This window comes from Malania oleifera, chromosome 13 (assembly GCF_029873635.1).
Source record: "Malania oleifera isolate guangnan ecotype guangnan chromosome 13, ASM2987363v1, whole genome shotgun sequence".
NCBI classification, from domain to species: Eukaryota; Viridiplantae; Streptophyta; class Magnoliopsida; order Santalales; family Ximeniaceae; genus Malania; species Malania oleifera.
Genome location: NC_080429.1, coordinates 39,751,725 through 39,769,772, shown reverse-complemented (window position 1 = coordinate 39,769,772; position 18,048 = coordinate 39,751,725). Strand labels below are relative to the sequence as shown.

General features: G+C 37.9%; 1 pseudogene; it reads left to right on the top strand.

Annotated features, from left to right (window-relative positions):
* The first annotated feature begins 2,490 nt into the window (after positions 1–2,490).
* LOC131145809 (SNARE-interacting protein KEULE-like) overlaps positions 2,491–18,048 on the top strand; it is an 81,495-nt pseudogene continuing 65,937 nt past the window's right edge.

Sequence of the window (18,048 nt, the reverse complement as noted above, 5' to 3'; positions counted from 1 at the left end):
TACCTAGTTGAAGAGATGAATGTTTTACATGACAACAGCACGTGGGACTTGGTACCTCTTCCTCCTGACAAGTTGTGGTTGGTTATTGCTAGGTTTACACTGTGAAAGTCAACCCTAATGGTTCAGTGGCTTGTCTAAAGGTCGTCTTGTTGCTAAGGGATATACTTAGGTGTATGGTCTGGATTATTCTGATACTTTTTCTCTGGTTTCCAAACTTACATTAGTACATATTTTCGTCTCCTTGGGTACTACTTGCCATTAACTTTTACATCAGTTAGTGTGAAGAATGCCTTCTTGCATGGTGACTTGTCATTAACTTTTACATCAATTAGTGTGAAGAATGCCTTCTTGCATGGTGACCTTAAGGAGGAGGTTTATATGGGGCAGCCACTTGGGTTTGTTGCTTAGGGGGAGTTAGGCTTAGTTTTTCAGCTCAAGAAGGCTCTATATGGTTTAAAAAATCTCCCAAAGCATGGTTTGGTCGTTTTAGTGCTGTAGAACTTGAGTTTGGTCTTTGACAATGTGTAGTGAATCATTTCGTGTTTTATTGTCATACTTCATCGGGTAGGATCCTTCTTGTTGTTTATGTGGATGATATTGTCATTATCGGTGAAGATGATAAAGGTATTGAGAGTTTCAAACTTTTGCTACAGACTGAGTTTCAAACCAAAGATTTGGAACCATTGAAATACTTCTTGGGTATAGAAGTATTTAGATTTCGTATAAGAACTGTTTTGTCACGGAGGAAATATGTTCTTAATCTGTTGGATGAAACTGGATTGTTGGGATCTAAACCGGTTGATACATATCCTAACAACAAGTTAGTGTCAGACATGGGTGATTTGCTGCCTAATCCTGGAGAGTATCGACGACTCGTTGGAAAGTTGAATGATCTCACAGTCATTCGGCTGGATATATCTTTTGCAACAAGTGTTGTGAGTCAATTTCTAGATTCTCCAAGGACAAGTCATTGGGATGCAGTAATTCGCATCTTGAGATATCTCTAAGGTGCACCTGTGAGAGGTCTTTTATATTGTGATCAGGGTCACATTTATATTCATGGATATACAGATGCAGATTGGGTTGGGTTGCCTTCCGACCAAAGATCCACAACTGTGTACTGTATCTTGGTTGGTGGTAATTTGGTTTCTTGGAAGAGTAAGAAACAAATTGCGGTGGCCAGGTCAAGTGCTGAATCAAAGTATAGAGCTTAGGCTTGCATTACTCATGAACTTGTTTGGTTGAAGAACATGTTGGAAGAATTGGTTATTTTGCGTTCTTAGCCTATGAAGTTGATGTGTGACAATCAAGTTGCTCTTCATATTGCCTCCAACTTGGTCTTTCATGAGAAGACGAAGCACATTGAAATTGATTGCTACTTTCTTCGGGACAAACTTGTGCAGAAGCTCATTACTACCGCTTATATGAAGTCTAATATGCAGCTTGCTGATTTTTTTACCAAAGCATTGGGGGGTGCTCGTGTTAAATTTATTTGTAACAAGCTAGGAGCATATTACATTTATGCTCCATCTTGAGAGGGAGTGTTAGAGGTTATTTATGTCTTCTGGTATTATTATTATTAAGTGTGTTAGTATGTTAATTAGTGAGAATTAGTAAGGGTATTATTGTTATTTGAATGTTTTAATTTGTATTATAAATAGAGGGAGAGACCTATCTTGAAGTTAGGTCATTAATTTGAATCAAAATCTCAACAACCTCAACAACTCAAAATATTTTAATTAGACCCCTATCTTTTTATTCTTTTGACAATAGGGCCCTAACAGTTTACCAAATTAAATCTTCCCCTAAACTTATTCCCAAATTGTCTTTTGCTGTTGATATTCAAAGGAATTGGAAGGCATCTTTGATGTAATTTGTTAGTTGTTTTACATTTTTTCTTTTGCACTTTTTTCTTGGATTATTTGTTATCCTCATTTCATTGTAATTACTATGTCTTTTTTAATATACTTGTTTTATTATCTAAAACTTATTCCCAAATGTTCCTAGTAAAAGAATTTCATACTAGTCTACATAGTAGGTCCCACGAATCATCAAAATTATATAAAATCTTTAAAACTAAATGTCCAAAGGCTCCAATTAGTTTATTTGCAACTTCTCTTTAGGATAAAAATATTGACAACACAAAAATAATGTTCAAAGTAGTATAACCTATACATCATTAATTATCTTATAAACATTTGTTTCCGTAGAAAATATTATAAAACATTAATTAATAAAGCTCATGTAAATATTTTGACCCAATTTGTTTATATAAAATAAACATTTAAATACTTAATATAGACTTCAAAATTTGCATGAAACACAACCTATTCCTACTTTTCAAGCCCTATCTTTGCCCAACTCAGTTGATCAAATAATAAAAATAATCATGCATTTAATTTAATAGTTTCAAGCCAAAATAGAAATTCTTGTAGGTGAATGCTTCACTAATAAATTTTTCACCTTGGGCATCACATAGATAATGTACAAATGGGAGTATTGTTGGATTTGGAGCCAATTGGTGATCCACCAACATTTAGTCCCTTGTGATTTAACATGTTCTTGTTGAGTATGTTATCCAACACTAGTGTGCTTCCAGATCGCTTCTTGACTATTGTACCATCCTTGGATCTAGGTCCGCCAATGTGCACCAGTATTTTCAGTATTTGGCTCATATGTTCTGGGTCCAGCAATAATTTTTTGTTTCAATATTGTTTGTTGACTATTACACCATCCTTGGATCTAGGTCCATTAATGTGCACCAGTATTTTCAGTATTTGGCTGGGTCCAGGAATAATTTTCTTTTTGAGATTGAGAGAGGGAAGGACAGAGAACTGTGGTACTCCGTACTCCAAGAAAGCCTAATTGTGTGCCTTCTGTTTAGTGATAACTGTGTCAAAAGAGCACAAAGAGGGGTGCTTGTGCCTTCTTTTTTGATGCACAATTCAAATTTCATTAGGCTGCTTGACGATGAACTAATAGAGGGGTATAAGTCTTTCAAATCAAATGTTCAAGTAGGTGTATGAACATTTTGAAATAATAGCAGAGGTCCGCATCTTTTTGAAAAAACTCAGGGAGTCCAGTGTCTTTTGCCCTTCTAAATTTTGAAGAAAAATGAGGCAAGGGCTAAATCTAAGGGGAAAAAAATGAACAGTGAAAATTTCAAGACTACTTTGCAACTTTTGATAGTTGTTGAAAGCTCAATAACATGTATGCACGTACAAAAAAAGAAAAAAAAAATATAAGGAACTCCCCCCCCAACCTGCACCAATATACTTCTGAGTACATCACTTTGTGTACATGCTTTTTGGTTTGTCTCATTCCGTTTTGGTTTGTGTAGGTGATCTAGTATTATTTATTTTGTTTTCTGGTCATCCCATATTGCAGAAGAGAGATTGAAAGAACCATGTCACTGTCGGAATCTAATCAGCGGCCTATGGAAGCAAATACAAAAATTTCAAGCAAATTACCCGTGAACGTAAGCTTCTCTTTGTTTCCCTTGATTAATTTCTATTTCTCATTCATTTGCTCATTATATTTTCAGTGTTTTTCAGCCACCAATTTCATCAACTTCCGTTGTTCATTTTTAAAGCTTTTTGTCTACGCTGTGAATCCCAATGCAATACACTTAACTGTGTTCATTATTTGAACTTTGCACTTGTTTGCTTGCAATTCAATAAAACTCAATGCAATTTTGTAATGTGTTTTATCCAAATCAACACAAATTCTATTGCAAGGCTTGAACTTCATCTTCCTAAACGTGCTAGTGAGTTTTAGGTTATTGAGGAGCTGTTTTAGTTTATACTCTAATTTTTGCCTCTAGGTACAGCAAATTTTACCAGATTCCAGTAGCATGATACAGCCAAAATCTGTGTGTTGCGCAGCTTGCGCTAACACGGACTACAATTGACTGAATCACTGCTTACTTTTGGCGGTGGATTTCAATCAATCAGTTGTTATACTCACGTATCTTTTAGCAATTATTTCAAGCTGATCATGTGTCATTGATCTTTGCTAGCTTTTCTTCATGGCATTGCATGTGTAGGCTCCATGAATAACATGAACTTCAGTGATTATTTTTCTGGATAACTTTCTATGCACCAGAAAATGCTTCCTGTTGTATGATTTTGAAAGTATTCTGCATTTATAAGAACAGTGTTAGCCAGGATTTTTCTGCAGTTTACTCAGTAAAGTCGTGTGTTATTCTTCATTATTTTGGGGCATGCTGGGTCTGAGGCACCATGATGTCTTCTCAATGCAATCTTTATGATTTAGAATGTGGTGACTCTTTTACTTAGAAGATTATCATTCTTTGATGTAAATGAGTAGCTTGTTTTCTAATGTGGAGATTTCTATCTTTATTTATTTTCACTTGGAACTAGGAATTTATTTATTACTTTTTTGGCCCTTTTGTTTGATTGCAATATGCTGTTTGGCTAGAATTATATACATTTTATGCTCTGAATGGGACCATTAGTTTGGCTACCAAATGGAGGACTTGATAGCTGAATGACCATGTGAAAGTATTTTCTATGTTGCTTCAATTTCTTTTTGGACCTTTTATACTTTTTTACATGGCCTTCCAGACTTTTGAAATTTATTTGACTGACATATTGATTGATGTATTTTTATATTGGTGTTTGATGACATGAAGTAGGCATAGACATCTTGGTTATTTATATATAAGTAACTTGACTGGATACACATTTTCAACATAAATCAGATGTTTATGTAGGTTTGTTACATGAAATGCTTCAGTTGGTCAAAACAAGAGATTCGAAATCAACTTGGAAGGTATATGCAGTTTTTCTCCTGATGTTATTTATTTTCAGAATATTTTATGATCTGATGTCTGGTATTGTTCTTAGTTTATAATCTTTCTTGGTAGTAAAAACTAAAAAAAAGATAAAAGAAAGAAGAATCAGAATAATCTTTTTGTGTGGTTCGTATCAGCAACATTACAATTCATTTCTCTCTCTCTCTCTCCCTCTCCCTCTCCCTCTCCCTCTCTCTCTCCCTCTCTCTCTCTCTCTACATACACGCACACAAACACATATACACATGCTTACATGCATACATTCATGCATTCATACATACATATTTGTTGCATTTTTCATTGAATGGATGCTGGGGACTGGAGCACAAATTTGTTGAGTTTTATGAACTTATGTTGTTTATATTCTATAAGTAGCCTGAATGGTTTTGAATTCAAAATTGAATTAATTTTTTTTAGATCTATGCTATATATAGAAGTACTAATAGTGCAAATCATTTTGTGGACAAAAATATCCTTGCCTTTTGAAAGAAAGACTAAAAAACTCCTAAAAGATATAATTGTAAATTAATTTGTGGACAAAAATATCCTTATTTTTAAAAGTAAACTTCTATAAAATCAACATTCCTAGAAAATAAACAAATAAATTTATGGTACTATATATAGAACTAGGGGTAGTGTAAATCATCAATTTTTATTTTTATTTTTATTTTTTATTTTTTGGATAAGGAAACTTTATTGAAAAGGCATCAAGGGGATGCCAGCCTGTGATACAGTAAGTCAAGCACCCTAAAGGGCGTCTCACAAATCAAAGATTACATCATAGTCATCAACAGTCCCACTATGCCAGCTATTGATGGCAGTAAACCATTGCTCTTTGCTGATCTGGATTGCTGAGGTTGAATTTTTAAACACTCGCCTATTCCTCTCTTTCCAAACGCATCACAAAATTGCGAGGGGAATGAGGGACATAGCCTTCCTCTTCTCCTTTGTTGGCCGAATCCCTTTCCAGGCCCAGAGTTCCTGTCTCACAGAGTTTGTGATGACCCACTGTTGTCCAATCAGAGACAATGCCATTTTCCATGGATTCCTGGTCCAAGTGCAATGATGTGCCCTACAGATTCTGCGTCAGCTATGCAAAGGGGACATCTGCTGGCAACTAACATACCCCTTCTTTGCAAATTATCCATAGTCAAAATCTTATCATGAGTTGCCTCCCATGCAAGAAAGGCAACTTTTGTGGGGGCATCTGTCTTCCAAATCTGAGTCCAAGGGAAATTAAAGTTGCTTGACTCCAAAGGGAAGTGCTTCCCATAGAAAAATCTAACAGTGAAGACCACCTTCTCATCTAAGGCCCAAACAGGAAGATCAGTACTATTATTGTGCTGGAAGCTGTAAATAAAGCTATATAATTCTGTGATCTGGTTGAGTTCCCAATTTTCCACATTTCTAAGGAAGGGGATGTTCCAAAAGAGCCCCTGATCTGAGGTTTGAAGACGTTGACTGACGCAGGCATCTTTATCACAGGCATTGTAGATGGATGGAAATAAGACACTAAGAGCTTCTTGATCACGCCATGAGTCATGCCAAAAATACATTTTGTCCCCATTTTCCACCTGAAATCTGATACAAAAAGCAAAATCATTCCAGCCTTTCCTGATGAAATTTCACACCCCTACATCATGTGGTCTTCTGTTAATCTGGGAGATCCAGTCATTATGTTCAAGCCCATATTTCACATCAATAATTCTCCACCAAAGGTGTTCTTTCTCAATCATGACTCTCCACAACCATTTCCCTAATAGGGCTTTATTGAAAATGTGGAGGGACTTCTGAACCAAGCCTCCTAAATGAAAGGGTTGTTTCACCATCCCCCATTTGACAAGATGAAATTTGAATTCTGCCCCGAAGCTCTCCCAAAGAAACCTCCTTTGAATTCCTTCAAGTCTCTTGGCAACTGAAGTTGGAAGGGGAAGGAGAGACATGAAGTAAATAGGGGGATTTGTCAAGGTGTTTTTAATGAGAATGAGTTTGCCATCTTTTAGTAAGAAATTCCTCTTCCATCCAGCCAGCCTTTTTTCAAAATTTCAATTAGGGGTCCTACACTCCTTTATTTTTGAATTTGGCACCGAGAGGTAGCCCAAGGTAGTTAATAGGGAAAGTACCCATTTTGCTGCCTAGAAGGGCAGCTAGGAGAGGCCCATCTATAGTTTCTCCAACCAGAATGATCTTACTTTTTCCAAAGTTAATTTTCAAACCTTAAGCCGCCTCACACCCTGCCAAGTTACATCTCAGATTCAGACTGTGGGGAGGGTCGTCCTCACAAAAAATGATAGTTTTACCTGCATGGACCTTTCATGCCTGCCAACTCTAGGGCCTTTAAGCAGGCCTTCTCTGTTGGCTTTTTCAACATGAGGCTCAGCACCTCCATCACCACAAAATGAACAAAAAGGAGGATAGAGGGTCCTTTTGTCTCAGTCCTTCGAGGAGAGAAATAAATTTGTGGGGCCACCATTGATTAACACTGAGAAGCTTGGCGTGTTGCTGCAATGAGCGATACAGTTACACAACACTCCCCAAAACCCATTTTCCTGGGAGTATAGAGAACAAAGTTCCAGTTGACGTGATCCAAAGCTTTCTCCATGTCAAGTTTGCACACCACCCCATTTTTCTTTTCCTTCTGTAAGTATCCACCACCTTGTTAGCTATGAGGGTTGCATCAATGATTTGTCTTCCTACCACAAAAGCATGTTGATGTTGCCCAATGACTTTCAGAGTGGCTTTTTTAAATCTTGTAGCAAGGACTTTAGCAAGGATCTTATAAATACTTCCTGCCAAACTAATTGGATGAAAGTCCTTAATGTTTGTCGCCCCAGGTTTCTTTGAGATTAGGGTAAGGAAAGTGGCATTGATGCTACTCACAAATCTACTTGATCTAAAGAATTCCTCAAAAGTGTAAACAAAGTCCTGCTTGAGCTTGCTCCAATTTTACTGGAAGAAAGATGAGGAGAACCCTTCTGGCCTTGGCGCTTTATCTCCATTGCAATCTCTAATGGCTTGGAGGATTTTTGCTTCCTCAAAATGTCTCTCAAGCCACTCTGTAGTGGAGGGGTTGATAGATTTAAAACTGATGCCATCCACTGCAGGTCTCCAGATTTTGGATTCAGAGTAAAAAGCTTTATAAAAGTTGCAGATTCCCCTTTTGATGTCCTCTTCCCCACTTAAGGTGTTCTCCCCAATTTCAATGCTGGAAACAGTGTTCAGCCTGTGATGGGCTTTTGCAATTAGGTGCAAAAATATGGTATTGTCTCCCTCCTTGAGCCATAAGGCTCTCTAAATTTTTGCTTCCAGGAGATCCCTTCAAGGCTAATAACCTCTGTTAGTTCTGTCTTCAACAAAACTCTTTTAACCCTTTCCTTCGTACTGAGCCCTTGTCTGAGCTCTTGCTCATCAAGAGTCTTGATGTCATTAAGATAATGGTCCTCTTCACCTGAATGTTCTCAAATGTGCTTTTATTCCATACTTTGAGCTTCTCTTTCAATCCCTTCAGTTTTAAAGCTAGCACAAAGCTAGCTTTCCCCTCAACATGCAGCGTGAATCACCAGAGTTTAATGAGGTTCCCAAAGCCATTGTGCTTTAACCACATCTTTTCAAAGCCGAATGGGGTTAGTCTCCATTTGATTCCCATGTCAATGAGCATAGGGAAGTGATCTGACGTGGGCCCTAGGAAGGACCTCCTGAGTAGTTTTGTGAATGTGAGTATCCCAATGCACTATGATAGAGTTGGACCAAGTGAAAGCACCACCAATGAGAGGGAGACCAATGGGGGCATTCACATTGGTGAAGTCCAGGAACTCTCTCTTGCAGCTGTTCTCCACTCCAGAACCACTTCTTTCATGGGAGTACAACTCCATGTTGAAGTCTTCTCCAATAACCCTAGGTGCATCACATTGGCTTTTAATCTCTGAGAGCTCTGTCCAAAATAAACGTCTATAAGGTCCTTTGCGTGGGCCATACACCCCAGTGAGAAGCCATATAAAATTTTCATCCAAATTTTTAAAACAAGTACGAGACAGAGAAGGAGTTGATGGATTGATCGATCATCTCCACCACATTGAGATTCCATAAAAGGAGGATGCCTCTTGTGTTGCTCACAGCACCAAGGGAGATCCATCCACAATTCTCCCTTCCCCAAAGATCTCTGACTAAGAATTGATCCATATTTTCCACTTTAGTTTCCTGTAAACATACAATGTCACCTCTCCGTTCTTTAAGAAAGGATTTGAATAGGCTCCTATCATATTTGTCATTCAATCTCCTATTCCCCTCCTATTCCAGGAAATGAGTTTCCTTAACAAGATTTAGTATTGCACACCCGACTACTACTTGCCTCCACCAAATCTGTGCATCCTCCAAATTTATCATAATTTACTGTACATTCCAAGCGCTTCAGCTCCCTGTTTGTGTCCAGTTTCTTGTTGCTGCCCATAGGTTTTTTGGAGCTAAGTGGTGGCTTCTCTCTTCTCTTCTTTTCAATCCCTTCAAACAATTTCAAAGCTCTGTCTTCAAAGCCATCAAAGACATGCCAATGGATTTATTAATAATTTTCATTTTCCATAACACCCATTCAAAGACCTGCTCCTTAAAAAGTGCGCTTTCTGGGTCAAAACCATTCAACATTTCAACATTGGGGGTGTCCTGGGTATCAGCCAGATTGGGGCTGGTGGTTTGAAGGAGCTGGAATTAAGGTCAAAACATTGGCAGCAGCCTGCAAAACTGGAGGCCCTGAATCTGGTTCCTTCTTGGCGTCGCTAGAAGCCTTACCTGAGAGTAGGGTTCAATTGCAGGTTTTCTCCATAAGATTGAAGTCTTCTCAGCCGACACAGAGAGGCCTTTATAGGATGTAAAGGGACTGAAAGTGTTAGGTTTGGTTGTGGGGGAATTTTTAGGAGCAGGGAGGCCAAAGGGGAGAGCCCCCTCAACAGAATGCTTTTGACCTTCAGTTCTGTCCCAAGTTTGACGAAGGAGGAGAAAAGTTTAGGTTTGCCTAGGCCAATGTTTTTATTCTCAACAATGCTCACAAAAGATGTACAAAACAGACAACTTTCCCACTGCAAGAAATTCTAGCATGTGGTCAGTTTTCGGGATCAATAGAAAGGGTTCTCTGCAACAAGGACAGGCGCAGTGGGTACAAGTTCGAGCTGTTACTGGTTTTGACAGGGTCTCAGGGGCTGCAACAGAAGCTGAGGTCTTCAAAACCTCCCAGCTCAAGGAGTTGGACTTGGGCTTGCATTGCTGCCTGGATTTGGGCTTCCTGAGAGAGGGTGGAAGAAGGGTCGGCTCAGTTCAATTACAGCATTTGAGATTTGGGCTACCCCTTTGAATCTATTTGGGAAGACCAAATGTCTCCAGCCTCTGCTGTTGGTTTCCAAAAGGGAGATGAACCTGCCATGCTTGTCAACTTCAGGAGAAGCAACAGGGTTTTCTCCTTGTTCGTCATTCTGCAAAACCACAAGGATGAGCAGGGGCATCTTCTTGAGCTCCAGAAGTCTTCCCAGGCTCGAAGGAATCAAGCAAGCTCCTCTCCAAAAAGATGGAAGTGCAGTGACCACTATGAAGCTCTATGAGTCTCAAGATGTTGATTTCCTCCCCTTCAATGGCCAATTCGAAAGTCTTCGTCTTGACACATACCGAGAGCTTCACACCTGCCATGGGAGAACGCAGGAGGGTGAGGGTGAGGGTGATGGTGGGGGAGCCCCCATACTTGCAGAAATGAAAGTTGAAGTTGCACAAGGGAAAGAGTAATGCAGTGCAGGGGAAAAGATGTAACAGAGGAATTGGGGTTTTCGGTGAAGAGACAAGGAGAAGGCAGGGGAAAGAAGGAGGGGAGAAGAAGTATAGGGATCTTCTGGTTTAAGGATGCCTTCCATTGTTGCGAAAGGAAGGAGCCCAGTGTAAATCATCTTAAAGACAAATATTCTTATCTTTTGAAAATAAGACCAAATATACTTTATAGAAGGAAATTTCTATAATATATATAGAATATAGAAAGTAAACTCAACCAAAATTATAAAATTACATTTATAATGTAACTAAATTTCTATTTATAGAATGTTTGTATTTTGTAATTTTAAACGAAGTTTAATTTTTTTTCAAGTAACTTTGAATACCCACACTTCAATATTTGTAAACTAAATCTATGTTTGGTTCATGGCATGTCTATTCCTTGGAATAGATTAATTATAATAGTTTGGTTACTGTTAGTATACAAAAAATTATGTTAATATGATAAAGCAAATGACAATGTGGAACTTTTTGAATCATAACAGGAAATAGACAGAATTACTATACCCAAATTTTACTATGGTGGAATGTTTATTACTTTCTTATTGCATGTTAAATGAAATAATAAGGAGCATACAAGGAATAATTATTACTTACATTCCCAAATTTTCCACTATATTCTTTCTTATTCCGAGGAATGGTGATTCTAGAACCAAGCAAGCCATAAATTATGACAATATATTATTAATTTATTTTAAAAATATATCCAAAATTTATTAGAAACTATAAAATATTTTTACACTATTATTCACATACAATCATGTGCAACACATGTGAAATATTTACTAGTAATGTCAAAGTGTGAGAACTTATTTAATTGACATGTTTATTATTTGTCATCTAATGTGTCAAATTGCAACAAAACTAATGCATTTTTAAAGAAATTCAAAAAAATTATTTCTATTTAAGAATCATCAAAGTCCCATCTATTGTAGTGCCTACTATGATGTGGCTTTTCTCTCAAAGTGTGCGGGATTTGCTGCATCTTTAGTTATTCCCTAGTCCAATCCTAAGTAACTGCACCTCAGGCTTTGTGTACTATTATGGTATAAAGTTATTTATTCATCTTGTATGCATTTGCTTAAGTGCATCATGGTACTGCTCTAGAAAATCAAAGGCATGGCAAGGTGATATATGATTTTGGTAACAAAAGAAAGGGAAAATACAAAATAATTAGTCTCTTATGTAAATATGTTTCTTTGTGAATATATTTAACATGCATGCAATCCCATGTGCCCAAACACACAAAAATGCATTGAACATTTATATCAATGTAGTCTGCTACACAATGTAGTCTATATATTCATGTATGGTTAATTTTAGGTCCTCATACACATTTCTTTTGGTGATTGTCAAATGAATATGTATAATAGGGTAAAATTTTAAAATACACCAAAGAGTTCTAAAATTTTTTTCTATCTCTGTTGTGGGGATTGATCTTCTATTTTTCATATTGCAGGGATTAAACTTAAGAAATTGAACAATTATAGTGATTGTAATCACACAATAATGGAGATTTTAACAGATTTTTGCTGTAGATAACACAGCACCAAGAAATTATATTCGCAGGGACTAAATTTTTACCCCATGTTCATTTTACAGACAAAATGTTTGCCCATACCAGATTTTGATTAAGCCCCCTCTGTGTAGTGTACCCGCACAAATATACAATGTAGGTTTAAATTGATTTTTTATGGTCATTCTTGTTAAAAACATTAGTGGGATGAGCTGGGGATTTGCCATGTGGGTTTTGGGGGGGTGGGGGTGGGGCGGTGTTGGTTATGAAATTAGATCTAGTCTGCTTTTGATACATCGTACAGGATTGTAACTTTTTTAAGTAAAGAAGCCTATGGTATATATAAAAATGCACTCATAATACAATAACAACAGACCTTAAGTCCCACTAAGTGGGGTTGGCTACATGAATCCTTTTCCACCAATTCACTCGATCAAGAGCTGTTAAATCCTTGCTCACTATTTCATTCCAAGTTATTTTAGGCCTACCCTACCCCATTTCCATGCCAAAAACAATAACTAACTCACTCCTCACAGGTGTGTTCCTAGGCCTGCATTTCAAATGCCCAAACCATCTAAGCTACCCCTCTCTTATCTTGTCTTTGACTGGTGCTATGCCTAGATTGTGTATATGCTCATTTGTTAGTTTATCTTTTAATATTATACCACTTATCCACCTTAACTTTTGCGTTTCAGCAACTTTTACTTTTAATATATGTTTCTTAGTTGCCTAACATTATGAACCATAAAGCATAGCTGGCCTTACAGTCGTCTTATAGAACTTTCCTTTTAATTTTAAGTGTATTCTACAATCACACAACATGCTTGATGCATTCGTCCATCATACACTACCTACTTTAATTCTATATATTGCATCCTCTTCAATTTCCCCTTTCGCTTGCATCATAGATCCAAGATATTGAAATCTACAAGTGATATTAATTTCTTGATTATTAAGTTTAATCTTCTCTCCAGTACTCCTTATGTTACTGAAGTTACATTTCATTTATTCTATCTTATTCCTACTTATCCTAAAAACTTTACACTCTAAAGCGGTGCTCCAAAGTTCTAACTTAGATTCCACTTAGCTCCTACTTTCATCAATCAAGATAATATCATCTGCAAATAACATAAACCAAGGGGTCTCATTTTGGATAATACAAGTGAATTCATCAATCACTAAAATGAAAAATAAGGACTCAAAGTAGAACCTTGATGTACACCTAAAATCTCTAGATTCCCTTCCTACAGTTGTAATACAAGTCAATACTCAATCATACATATACTAAATGACCTCAATATATCTACTTCATACGCCTTTCTTTTCTAGGACCCACCAAAGAACTTCCTTAGGTACTCTATCATATGTTTTCTCTAGGTCATTGAAATCCACATGCAATTCCCTCATCTTTTTCCTAAACTTTTCCATTAATCTTCTTAAAAGATAAATAGCTTCTATTGTTGATCTCCCATGCCTAAAACCAAATTGATTCTTTGAAACCTTGATTCTATTACCCTTTCCCATAGTTTTATTGTATGCCTCATTTCCCAAGCATATGGCTTTTGTAAAAATGCGTTCATAATATAGAATAAATTGCTTGGGAACAAAGATCTAGTACTTTGAAGCTTAAGGTGGCAGGCCATAACACCAAGTTCTTCCACCAAACAACCAATGCTCATAAGGGATTCAACACTTTGAGCAGTGTAGAAATTGACGGGGAACTCTAGAAGAAGACAGGGACATGAAAGAAGGTATTTGCAAATTCTATGAAACCCTTCATTCCTAGCCATCTACATGGACACTGAAGTTGAGGGGATTAATTTTTAGCCAGATCAGCATCTCTACAGCGTTGTGGCTGGAAAACCCTTTTAGTGAAGATGCAATATTTCATCCCTTTAAAAATTGTGAAGGGGATCAAGGAGATAGAGTGAAGAGAAAAAGGCCTTGATCTTTATCCCACTCAGCACTTCTTGCATTGTGTGGAGAGAGAAACAAGAGCTTTTAGTTCTTTCACAAACCTTAACGATAGATGGCTCATGACTAGTCGGTAGCAGACTATATCTATTGGATACTTTCACGATTCTTGATTTTTTAGATACCTTGTAGACAACTGATTTAGAACTTTCTTTAATATATTTAAATTTCTTTTGTTGTATGTTGTACCTGGGAAGCACCTCCTTGGTGTCAATAGAAGGCCATAAATTATGCCTTGTTAATAGCTATTAATCTAGGCTGTATATAGTTTCGTAAATAGGAGAGGAGATTTAGCTTACCATGTATAGCTTCCTAAAATCACTCTATGTAAATTAGCTGGCTTACCATATATAGCTTCCTAAGATCACTCTGTGTAATTAGCATGTACAGATTTAAGTTTCCTTGTATAACTGACAGTCTTGCCTATATAATGAATGACCTTCTCAAAAGAGAGGAAAATTCGAACCATTCTGTTATGGTATCAGAGCTATTCTCTAAGAAATCTTAGTCCTAGTTTTCTCAGTCATAGCCTCAGTCCTTATGGAGAAGTCAGATAATGTTTGTGTCAGAATCACTGGAAAAAATTATGCTGCTTGGGAGTTTCAATTGGAGACCTTTCTCAACGGTAAAGAGCTGTGGTTACATATAGATGGCAGCAGCAAAAGGGGATCTACTGTGGAAAGGTCTGTGGCCGACAAGGCAGCTTGGGATGCCAAAGATAATCAAATCATGTCCTGGATTCTTGGTTCTATGGAGCCACATCTGATTCTTTCTCTGCGTCCTCATAGGTTTGCAAAGGCTATATGGAATTATCTCAAGCAAGTCTATAACCAAGACAACAATGCTAGGCGCTTCCAGCTTGAGTTGGCCATTGCTAGCTATACTCAAGGGGATCTATCAGTTCAAGACTACTACTCTAGTTTTCTGATTTTGTGGAATGATTATTCCAACCTTGTTGCAGCCATGGTCTCTGCAGAAGGATTGGAGGCAGCATTGGTGACAGTACAACACGTACACAAAACCAGCCAAAGAGACCAATTTCTAATGAAATTGAGGCCTGACTTTGAATCTATTCGTGCCTCTCTAGTAAATAGAGATCCTGTTCCAACTTTGGAGGCCTGTTTTGGAGAACTCTTGGGTGAGGAACAAAGCCTCAATACTCAGAATATTATGGAGCAGTCTCGTGTTACTTCTAATACTGTCTCAGTTGCCTATGCTGCTCATGGCAAGGGGAAGGGTCATGACATGAGCACCACACAGTGCTATAGTTGCAAGAAATATGGCCATATTGCCCTTAACTGTCCTCAGAAATTTTGTAATTACTGCAAGCAGCCAGGGCACATTATTAGGGACTGTACTATTCGTCCTTCACGCTCCAACAAGGTCTATCATGCTGTTGTTACTGGTGACTTACAGCCAGCTATGCCTGCTGCTACTGCTGCAACTTCTGCTGTTGCTTTACAGCCTCCAGCACCTTTTCTAACTCGAGAAACGGTGCAAGAAATGATTGTGAGTGCATTTTCAGCATTGGGTCTTCAAGGTACTGGTTCTTCATCTCCCTCTTGGATCTTAGACTCGGACGCTTAATCATATGACTAATTCTCTCCATGGTTTAAGTAATGTCAGAGAATATTGTGGCTCTTCACATATTTGAACAGCCAATGGTAGTGCTCTACCCATTGTGGCAGTTGGTGATGTATCTTCTTCCTTTAAGGATGTTCTTGTATCACCTAATCTCTCTGTGAATTTAGTTTCTCTTGGCCAGCTTGTGGACCAAAATTATGATGTACATTTTACTCATGGTGGCTATGTTGTGCAGGATCAGATGCCAGGGCAGTTGATAACGAAGGGGCCTGAGCATGGACGTCTCTCTTTTCTCTACAACTACCTGTTCCACGAAGCTTACCTACCTTCTCTGTACTGTCTTTACTTTTTAATAAGTCTAGAGTGTCAAATGAAGTATGACATAAACGCCTTGGTCATCCTAATTCTAGGGTTCTATCTTATTTGTTGAAATCTAGTCTATTGAATAATAAAGAGCATTCTTCTTCCACTATGTTTCCTGATTGTGCAACTTGTAAACTTGGCAAAAGTAAGACTTTACCCTTTCCTTCTGAAGGAAGTAGAACCACCCACAGTTTTGAGATCATTCATAGTGATGTCTGGGGTATTAGTCCTCTTATTTCTCATGCCCAATACAAATATTTTGTGACTTTTATCGATGACTACAGCAGATATACATGGGTGTATTTCTTGCAGCATAAATCAGAAGTTTTTCATATGTTCAAACTGTTCTTAGCTCTTTTTGACACTCAATTTTCAGCTTCTGTTAAAATTCTTTGCTCCGACTAGGGTGGGGAATATATGTCTCATGAGTTCCAACCTTTCTTGCAATCTAAATGTATTATCTCTCAACTTTCTTGTCCATATACTCCACAACAAAATGGAGTAGTTGAACGAAAGAATCGTCATATTTTAGATGTTGTTCGGACCATGCTCATTGAGTCTTCAGTTCCTCCTACGTTTTGGCTAGAAGCACTCAGCAACCTTTCTTATAAATAATAGAATTCCTTCCCAAGTTTTGGATTTTGAGTCTCCATATTTTAGGCTTTATCATCACAATCCTACCTATACAAATCTTCACATTTTTGGGTGTGTATGCTTTATGCATCTTCCTCCACCGGACAGAAACAAGCTTTCTGCTCAATCCATCTGTTGTGCCTTCTTGGGATATAGTGTCACACAAAAGGGTTATTTATGCTATGATCCAAACTCTAATCGGGTCCATGTTTCAAGAAATGTGCTTTTTCTTGAAAATCAATGGTTCTTACCTATGTCTTCCTCACCGGAGTCTTCCATTGCTTTCTTGCCTTCTTTTGATGACACTTTTAGTGCTCCTAGTACTTGTGTTGAATCTAGCCAGGCATGGTATACCAGCGGAGACCTCTAGTGCTGCCCCCTTCTGCTCCTGTCTTGCCATCTACTCCTTTGCGCCACTCCTCTAGAGTATCTAGTCCTCCTGACCGTCATGGACTCCTGTCGTGTATGGCAGTTACTACTACTTCTGCACTGTCTGCCATCTCTATCTTCTATTGCTATACCTATTGGTTACTCACAGGTAGTCAAAGAGAAATGCTGGCAGCAGGCCATGCAGGAGGAATATGTGCTCTTGAGGCTAATAAGACTTGGGAAGTGGTGGATTTTCTTGCAGATGTGACTCCATTTTGATGTAAGTGGGTTTATTCTATTAAGTTTATGTCTGATGGTAGTTTGGACAGGTATAAAGCCCGCTTAGTAGCTCTTGGAAATAATCAAGAATATGGAGTAAATTATGAGGAAACTTTTGCTCCGGTGGCCAAAATGACCACCATCCACACAATTTTGGCTATTGCCGCTTTTCAAAATTGGGGTTTGCACCAAATGGATGTGAAGAATGCCTTTCTTCACGGGGATCTTGAGGAAGATGTTTATATGAGTCCTCCTGCAGGTTTACTTTCCACCCGTACTTTGGCAGTGTGCAATTTGCGTCGCTCCTTGTATGGTCTCAAACAGGCCCCCTCGTGCATGGTATGAGAATTTACTTCTACCTTAGCAAGTTTGCTTTTCTCAAAAGCAAGTATGTTTCATCTTTGTTTCTTCACAAAACTGAGATTAGTGTTTTCATTCTCTTGGTGTATGTTGACGACATAATCATCACAGGTACTGATTTGGTTCTGATCTCCCAATTCAAGCAGTATTTATAGGCAAGGACTTAAATTTCGTTCGAAATGTCGAAATTTCGGTCGAAATTTAAGTCCTTGCCTATAAATACTGCTTTAATTGGGAGATCAGAACCAAATCAGTACCCGTGATGATTATGTCGTCAACATACACCAAGAGAATGAAAACACTAATCTTGAATTTCGAGGGGTCCAGAAAGGAAATTGAGAGACAGATTCGA